This window comes from Poecilia latipinna, unplaced genomic scaffold, assembly GCF_001443285.1.
Source record: "Poecilia latipinna isolate Pla-1442-1.1 unplaced genomic scaffold, P_latipinna-1.0 Scaffold1055, whole genome shotgun sequence".
NCBI classification, from domain to species: Eukaryota; Metazoa; Chordata; class Actinopteri; order Cyprinodontiformes; family Poeciliidae; genus Poecilia; species Poecilia latipinna.
This window is the reverse complement of record NW_015113671.1, coordinates 224,035-233,312: the sequence shown is the minus strand read 5'-3', so window position 1 is coordinate 233,312 and position 9,278 is coordinate 224,035. Positions and strand designations below refer to the sequence as shown.

At 38.8% G+C, this 9,278-nt stretch overlaps 1 long non-coding RNA gene across 1 annotated transcript in view; it reads left to right on the top strand.

The window, feature by feature from the left end:
• Nucleotides 1–1,109, top strand: part of LOC106959194 (uncharacterized) — a 10,028-nt gene extending 8,919 nt beyond the window's left edge. Inside the window, exons 2-3 of the long non-coding RNA XR_001427297.1 lie at nucleotides 194–338; nucleotides 439–1,109. This is a non-coding gene — a long non-coding RNA (uncharacterized LOC106959194). The remainder of the gene's footprint in view (nucleotides 1–193; nucleotides 339–438) is intronic.
• Nucleotides 1,110–9,278: the final 8,169 nt, after the last annotated feature.

The window sequence follows — 9,278 nt, the reverse complement described above, 5'->3', positions numbered from 1 at the left end:
ATATATATATATATATATATATGCTTGTTAAAATGACTGCTAAGTGATGAGAACCAATCAAAAAGCAATCTTCTTTTATCCAGCGGCTATATGAAGGAATTGAATCAAGTCGCTTTTTGATGGAAATATAAATTATTAATATATCAATTCAAAAAAGGAGCATTTGATACGCTGTGTTCTCATTTGTGCACAGGCGCAGCCATTGTGCGTTTTCTTTGAGTTTCGTTTCTACGTTCCAGCTTCGTGTCCACTCCAACAATGGCTGCATTGTTTTGGTGCCACAAGCATCATGCTTGGCTTCCCCACAAAACCGGACTGCCAGCTTCAGCCAACAGAAGGTTTGCAACTTTATTGCGCATAAATGTGTGTTTAAAGAAAGGACAGAGAGTGCTGGGAGGGAGTTTGCTAGTTTGTGTCTGCTCATGTCTTCTGTTGCAGGCGTCTGTGTGTTTGGATGAGAGGGGAAAAGAGACGGGGAGGGAGAAAAAGAGAGAGTTGGCGGAGGCAGTGGAAAATTTGCGAGCCAAGGACAGTGACGTTGCCGAGCAGAGAACAAACTACTTCCTGAAAACCTATTCGAGAATGAGTTCAGCACACTGTCTCTGTGGCCTTCACCAACTCTCTGCCTTTAATCCTGTTTTAGCTCTCTAAAATTTCTAAAAGCAAATGGTGTTAAATTATTAAAATCTCCACATTCCTTTAATGTAAACTAACTGCCGTGCAGTGGTTTTAAACTGTCAATACACCAATACAAATGTAACACTTTTAAATATATTTTTAAAACCAGTATGAATAGGTTTTAAGATCTTTGCCTCCAGGAACGTACATACTCCAAACGACAAATTTGAACTTGATAGATGCCAAAAAGCTAACTAGCTAGTTAGGTAGCAAGGGTTTGTTTTCCTTGAGTTACCGGGAACCTTGAATCCCAGAATACAACGAAGATATCTGCATAAGACTCAAACAATTGTCTGACAGAAAAGTCGCGCAAGAAAAAAAGACTATAAATAATACAGGTTAAATAGTCCTGCTGAGGCAAAACTTAACATGATTTAACTTACTTTTAAATTAAGACATTTGGCACTTCACTTTGTACTAATAAGAATCTGAGATGTGGAAGCAAATATACCCATGACATATGTAATGTACCAATTTGACGCTATGAAGCTTAGTGGAAATTACCTACACTGTAAACAACCGTCTTCCATGGTGAAGAGAGAAGAGCCGAGCTGACTTAGACAGCTGTTAATGTCAATTTAATATTTAGAAGCGCCAACACGGACTGAACGGCTTCATTCACTTCCTCCGCTGTACAGAATGTTTTGTGTTAGCTTGCGTTGCTAATAGTAGCATAACTTGCAAACCCCACAGGAAGTAGAGCACTTGTGAGGTGTAGGGTTAAGGTTTTGATTTAGTTTTACTGCTGGCTGCTTCACTTCCAGTTGAGAGTCTTCTACGTTTCCACGTAGCACTTTTTTTTTTATTAGAACAGTTGAACAACTCATCCTTCACCTGTTGCTACTTATTAGTGCAAAGCCACATGGCGCCGAAAGCCCTAAAATCTGACTTGTGGCAGTTGGTATCTCATTAAATCTCAATAAAATGGCTTCATCTTTCTCTTCAATCACAACCTCATCATCATTCTATAATGATGGAGGACATGCCACAACTAATTGGTAATATATATTTTTTAATTTTCCTTGAAATAAAATTGTTTTTATAAGGGAGGCTAAGCCCGGTGATCAGGGTACCAAGGTGGTCCACCGTGTTTTTGTCTTAAAAGATGTTAAGTAGACAGGAAATTTTAAAATATTACTGGGTAATTATGTGTTATGGGAAAGCATCGCCAGTGAAAAGCTATTTAAACCGACAATTAAAACAACTAATCAAAAAATACAATTAAAATGAATATCAATTATTTGTACTTCAGTGATTCTTGAGAATAGGGACAAAACAGGTCCTATGGATAAAGCACAAAATTTGAATAAAATATACACAAAATATATATATATTTTTTTCAAATGTCTGACTAAACTAACCTGGGTCATGTGAGCACAACAATGTATATTTTCCTGGTGTTTGCTGAATATTTTTTTATTTTAAACATTGTAGTAGGTGGATGGTGTCTGTAAAAGCCCTTGTCCAGGAGCAGAACTCAACACATTATAATAGTTTAAAATAATTAAAGAAATACTAAAATTATATATTGTGACAATTAAGTATAAGTAGTTATATACATAATTATAGAGGTATCAATAAATTGAATTAAAAATCATTTTTATATATTTTCCAACTACATTGAAATTTGTCCCTAGTTTTTGTCAACACCGTCAGAAATGAAAATAATGTAACAAAATCAGGCATTATTGGGGGGCACCAGAACTTCTGAGGACCCCATGATCTCTTCCTTTCGCTTCCTTTGCTAAGAGGGCTAGTTAGCTCTGGTTAGTCCTGTGGTTCACATAGAGCTGCACAACCAGAGCTAACGTGATTCGTTTTAAGCTCTTACCTTGATATACAGAGTGCTCCAAAGAAACATAATTCCACACAAGTGGTTGATGTAAATATCATACAGGCCACCCTGTGTCCAGTTTGAGTGAAAGGAGGCGCGCGCGATCCACGCTAAGGTCACTGCGACCTCAACGGGCAGAAGCGCCAGTGTGTGATTGGTTCGCTCTCCCAGCTTTAAATTCATAAACTATAAACTTATGTTTTAGAAATAAATCTGCTCCATGAGTGAAACTCTCAGAACAAGAGAGACGCTTGGAATTTGGCTTTAAGATTAAAAACAAAAAAAAAGTAAGCATTTTTTCCCCCCCAATTATTAATTTTTCTAAAAATAAAAAAAAGCAACGCTTAGCCTGGCAGGGGGCCTAGTAAAAAAATGGCGGGCTGCCAGGCTTATAATACACTGGGGGAGACCCTGTAAGGTATTAAATCTGATCTAAAGCCCTTTTTGCACTGCAGGGTCCGGCCCGCCCCAACCCGGCTCAGTTCGACCCGGTCCTATTGGTGCTATGGCCCTGGTCATTTTGCATTGGGGAGGATACGTCACATAAAATGACTTGTCACTAAAGCTATTGAGGTGATCTCCCCACCTAGAACAGTTTTCTTCTTGGGTCTCCCGTCCCGCTTTTTCTGTATGCGCTTATGAGCGTCGAAGCTGAGGGAAACATTTACCGCAACTTTACATTTAACGAAAAAAAAAAAAAAATCTCATCTGAGCTGGCCAGCTGAACTACCGCTGCGGCTGGTGTGATTTCCCAGCTAGAGCGATGCCAGATGCAGAAATCCCCTCGTTTACAGCCTAGCCGACTTCTGATCAGTTCAATTGAAGAAATGTTATTTACATTTACCATTAGAATATGCAATATGGTAAACAGTGGCGCAGTTGGTAGAGCCTTACAGCAAGAAGGTTCTGGGTTTGATTCCCGGCCTGAGGTCTTTCTGCATGGAGTTTGCATGTTCTCCCTTTGCATGTGTGGGTTCTCTCTGGGTAATCAGGTTTCCTCCCACAGTCCAAAAACATGACTGTCAGGTTAATTGGCCTCTCCAAATTCTCTCTAGGTGTGTGCATGGTTGTTTGTCCTGACTGTCTGTCTCTGTGTGTTGCCCTGCGACAGACTGGTGACCTGTCCAGGGTGTACCCCGCCTCTCGCCCTGAACGTTAGCTGGAGATAGGCACCAGCAACCCTCCCGACCCCACTAAGGGACAAGGGTGTAAAGGAAATGGATGGATTAAAATATTTGGCTGAAAATATTTGGCCGATTCCCGGCTGAACAATCGCCGGGAATTGTCATATTCCCGGCGATTGTAATCCCTACACTGGGATTACAATCGCCGGGAATATGACGGGAATCTATTGATGCAGCATATTGAAATGACAGTCATCAAGAAAGTCTAGTGCTCCTCTGATCCATAGATCTGGTCTTTGTCCCACCCCTGCAGCCAATGAACCAATCAACAGCTAACACAAGCTGACCGGTCTGGCTGGCCCAATTGGAACCGCAGCTCTCGGGGTTCCAGGGACTCGGGTGGTACCGGGCTCGACCCGGGTCGACCCCGGTCCAGCTATGCAGTGTAAAAGGGGCCCTGTCTATCCTGTATAATTACTGGACTGTCTTAATCATTGTGGTGTTATGGTTGGAATATTGACTTCCTCGGTTTCATGACTACATTTTTACATTAAATAAAAAAGGGATAAATTATTGATAGAAAGCTTAACTGTTTTTACCTTGTGGTCCGAGACGTTTCAATGTTAAATGATTCCCATCAATAACTTGTAATTTATAATGGCTAATCTATGCAATCAAAATAATGCAATTTTTAATGCCTTTTTTGTTTAGTCTAATAAATTTGCTACTGTTAGCCACTTAGATTAGCATTCAAGCCAATATTAGCATTTTAACTATTTGCATTGCTCTGGGTCTCTTGGAGAACTGACTTTGGACCTACAGTTCCTGCATGCCTGTCTCTGATGCTGGGAACAGGGAATATTTTGACATTGATGGGATTTGTTGGAGAACTTTCTCCAAAAAGCTTTCCAAGCTCTTTGGAAATTTGACTCAAGAACTTGGACTTCTGAATGTTCAAGGTCAGTTTTTGTATATTTCTTAACATAACATTTGTTTTTGATGTGGCTCTCCATTCAGAGCTGCAAAGTCTGAGGGGCAACAAAAAATAAAAAATGCTGTCAGTTGCACCCAGAGCAGATTTGTGTTTGTGTGCTCCACATCAATTAAGAACTGTAAGAAAATGACTGCACACTTTTGCCGTGTTATGCTGTGTTGTTATTAGCAATTAGTTCTTAGCATCTGTCTGAACAGCTCTGATTATCAGCTATTCAGCTGATAATCAGAGCTGATGACTGAAACAGACACTGACTGGAAAACTACTGGCTTTAGCTCTCATTCTGGCTTTCTCCAGCATGACAAACAGAGTGGTTATGCAAATTATCTACATCATAGTAATTTTCATACCATTCCATCCATAAAAGCTTTTATATTTACCACCATACAGGGAGGTAATGGTGCAGGTTCTGTCGGCACATTTTCCAGTAAGTTACAGGAAAACAGCTTTGGAAATCTAGAAGGAAAGAAAAATCAAAAATCCATTTTCACAGGTTTAAATATATACATTTCTTTCATGCATTTCTGAAAATTTTCAGCTTTTCCAATGAGAACTCTGGGATGCAGAAGGAGGATCACACACACACGCACACATACTTTAATGTGATCCAGCTAACAGCTCTCCATTTGGTCCTATTGGGATTTCACACAGCATAACATATCTTTCATTTGCGTTCCCCTCCCCTACTGCTTTCTTACTTACTGCTTATTGCTTTCAGTCCCAGTTTTAGTCTTTAAAACATACATTTGTGAATTAAAACAAATAGTTTTGAACATTCAGAAGTCCACAAAGGCGTCACCTGGGTGACGCCTTTGTGGACTTCTGAATGTTCAAGGTCAGAGTATCCAAGTTCAAATAGACTTAATTTCACATCTTGTTTTTGAGTTGAGAGCAACCTTTCTTTTGACAGAAGCAAGAAAATCATCTTGACTCTGGTGGACTTCCAGACTAACTATGAAAAATATTTGACATTTTTTAAAGGAGCAATTGACTTGACGTTCAAAAAGCTATAATATAAGATTGTGATTTGCTACTGTGTTTTGGTTCATGGATCTGTTGATGTTTCAGATGTCAGATGTGTTCATGGTCAGCCAAAGTCACATGACAGCAAAATAAGCCCAGATCTTCACTCATCGTTAGCAGCTAGTAGAAGATGTTTATTTTGTTTGGCCAGACTTCTCTACTTGGCTCTTATCCCTCATGAATAACATTGTTCCAGAATTCTTGACTGGGACCTGTCTGATTATTTCCTTTGTTTTGCTCATGCTTTGTTGAAGATTGGTTGTTTTACTCCACATGACCTACAATAGTTTTGCTATCTGACACATTCTAATTAGCTTTAAAAAAAATCCATAACATTAGATTATAATGACACACGACTGCTAGGATGCAGCAGGAAGATGCATTTCCAGTGTAAATAATATATCTGGCCTATATTTCTTTTACATCCAACACATCTTTACTCTTTCCCTCTTCCATTTTGTGCCCCAGAGTTTTCTCTTCTTCCTCTCCGTTTTTAGCTCCTGGTTATCAGATGTCACCATGATTCAAATGAAAACATGGCGGTGCAGCATGTTTTCATGCGAGGGTCTCAACCGGAGGTGAGGTACCTTCCCTCTGGTATTTACACACACAAACAGCTGTTGAACACACAAAATGACAATCCATACAGTGCCACTGAACCTAGTAGTAACCTATAACCAAAACATGGTTGCAATGAAAAAAATCTGGTCAACTACATCTTTACGAGTGAACTCGTAGAGAAGAAACGTTTGGTCCAGCACTTTCGTCCTGCTGTTCATTTTTCTCTCAGACAGAGGTACATGTTGGAACAACCTGATTTAGAACAACACAGTCATCTATTTCTGGACAGACATGTAATGCACAAAGAGCAACAGGAAAAGTGGCTCCTTCATTGCTTTAGGATAAATTTTCTGGCTCATTGAGTTGTTTTAGAAGCAGCCGTTTCAAGACTCGGCCTCCAGCTAAAACGACAACGAGGCCAATAAACTCATAAAAAGGTCTTTGCAGTTGCTGTTCATTTGGTTCATGTCCACTTGTGTTTTCTATTGTGCCCCAGAGCATTATATAAAGTCTCTGTCAAGCAGATTATTTTTCCACCAACGAAGTAAATGTTGATTTTTTTCCAAGAAACTACATTTTTAACATTTGAGAATATCTACGTTTTTTTTTTCAGCCTCAGCTGATATGTACACAGTTTGCTTGAATAACATTCATCATTCCTTTAGGTTTAAAGCTTTATAGATAGGCTAATCTCATAAGCTGTGTATAATATTAATGTACCAAGTCTGCAGGACTTCTGTTATCTCCAAATTACTGGAACATGATAGAAAAGAGAACTATAAACCAACCTGTAGCCCCTCTGTGCTGGTTACATTAGTCAGCAATATTAGTATTAATATTTTATATTTTTACGTCCAGTTGTTAAGTCATCTTAATACATGCCTTCATGTACAGTTTCTCTCACCTTGTGGAAACATGGAAATTCTGTAAATGGATTAAATTCCTTAAACTATCATTCAAGAAATGTACGCTGTTTTAATAAGTCATCATCCCTTATACTCATTCATGCCCAGGTTCCCAACAACAGCAATTTCTTATCCACAAAAATTTTTAAATATCTCAACAAACTAGGTACACTAAAGAATACAACTCTCACATGAATAAACAACCAGGAGTGTTAATTAAACTAATTAATGCAAAGGTTCACATATGAATTATTTTGTGAGCCTCCTGACGTTCTCCTCGTGACATATTCTGGGAATCAACATGGCTGAATTTAGTGCTTTAGCATTAGCAGAATTAATGTTTATAGCTAGCTCCTTAGGGTCAGCAGAGCTAACATTTTAGTTAGCGGTGCCCACCACTGCTTTTTTGCATATTTTTTGTTGGAATTCAAGAATTTAATTTACAATACTTTTTCAATTTTTAAAGTACAGTTTGGTCAGTCAGTCAGTCTTTTGGTACATTCTGACCAAGCAAAAGCTTCCTGAGAGCTGTCAGTTTTTATCATGCTGCCTGTTTTTCCCCCCATCTTTTGTGACATCTGTCATCCCACACTGACCCTGTCTGACCAACACAAAATCCTCAGAGAGGCCAAGAATGGGAGCAGAGTTAACTCTGCAAATCCAGAATGCCAATCCCTGGATACACACACACACACACACACACACACACACACACACACACACACACACACACACAGCATCAGAGCTGTCACTGGGTCAGTCGTGAGGCATGCGATATCTTGACAGAGCTGAAGTGTTAGCTGACACAGAAATCAGCTGCAGAGACTCGCAGTCTGTCTTCATCCTGCTGTCATAGAAATCAGGTGTGTGTTTAATAAAACCAGATTTTTGCCTCTCATATTGGTAATTTTAATATACCTTTTAATATTAATATATACAGGTATATTAATATTTTAATATAGCTGTGGGAGTTTGGGACCACATCTGCTAAAAAAAATAGCTAAGAGATTCAGACTTCCTCTAAAAAAAATTAAAACTGCCATTTTAATAGTTAAAACACCAAACAAAGCTAACAATGTTGTGGATCTATGTATGTGGATGTTAGCTAACAAAGAAGCTAACATCCACATACTTCCTGATCACCACTCTTTGGCGATCAGGAACAATTGCCAATCGAAGCCAAAGAAAATTAATGGTGGTCCTGGATTGGCTGCTTGGCAAATGGCAGTTGTTAGTGTGTCAAATAACATTATATATAGGTATTTCAGCTTTTCTTTTAGAATATTTAAGGGAAAAATTCAGCAAATTGGAGAATTTTCTGAAAATAGTTTGGAGTTTTGTTCCATAGAAAAATCGAATAGGAAGCAGTCCATCTGTTCTAAATAAACATCTGTTTATTTAGGAACATCTGTTCCTAAATAAACTAATGTTGTCAGATTTTTTCCATTTTATAATATATCATCAAAATGACCTCTGACCCTTTATCTGACACTTTAGGTTGCAGCTTTTGAACAGATCTGAGAAGCAGAACAGAGCTCTATCCATTTCAGAGTTGAGTTTGCAGCTTCTGCCAGCATCTTCAGTGACCTAGTTTCTGGTGGCGTAAACACGCCCAAACACTTTGACTTCAACAGAGGCAAGCCGGCCTCCAATCACTGTGTTGCTCATCATTCTGTTTGAAATGTGTCCCAGTTTCATCTACTTTCTGAAAGCAGCCAGTCAGCAGTCAAACACAATGTTCCGCTGGAATATGCTGGATTTGTTAAATGTTATAACATCACTTGTCATTATCAAGAAGGTAATTAGATGAGTCGCGTCTCGTCTTTTAAGAGCTTTTGACACTTAAAGACAAAAGAGGATTCCTCTTTGGTTGCAGCATCTGCAGTCTTTGATGCGTCTATTTTCACATCACGATGCTGAGCTCCGTTTTGAACATGTGGAATCATTAGCATGTTAGTCATGAAACTCCTAAGTGTTTGCTCAAACCTTTAATCAGACTTTTATCCAGGAACAAAAGAACCATGTTCATCAGAGAAAACCTTGGGAATTGGAAGCAAAACTATCAAAAGAAAAAAAAAGAAAGAAAAAAAGCATATTTTGAGTTTTAGTGTTCCATGAAAAGTCTGGATGAGAATCAGTGGAAATGATAAAGAAATGTA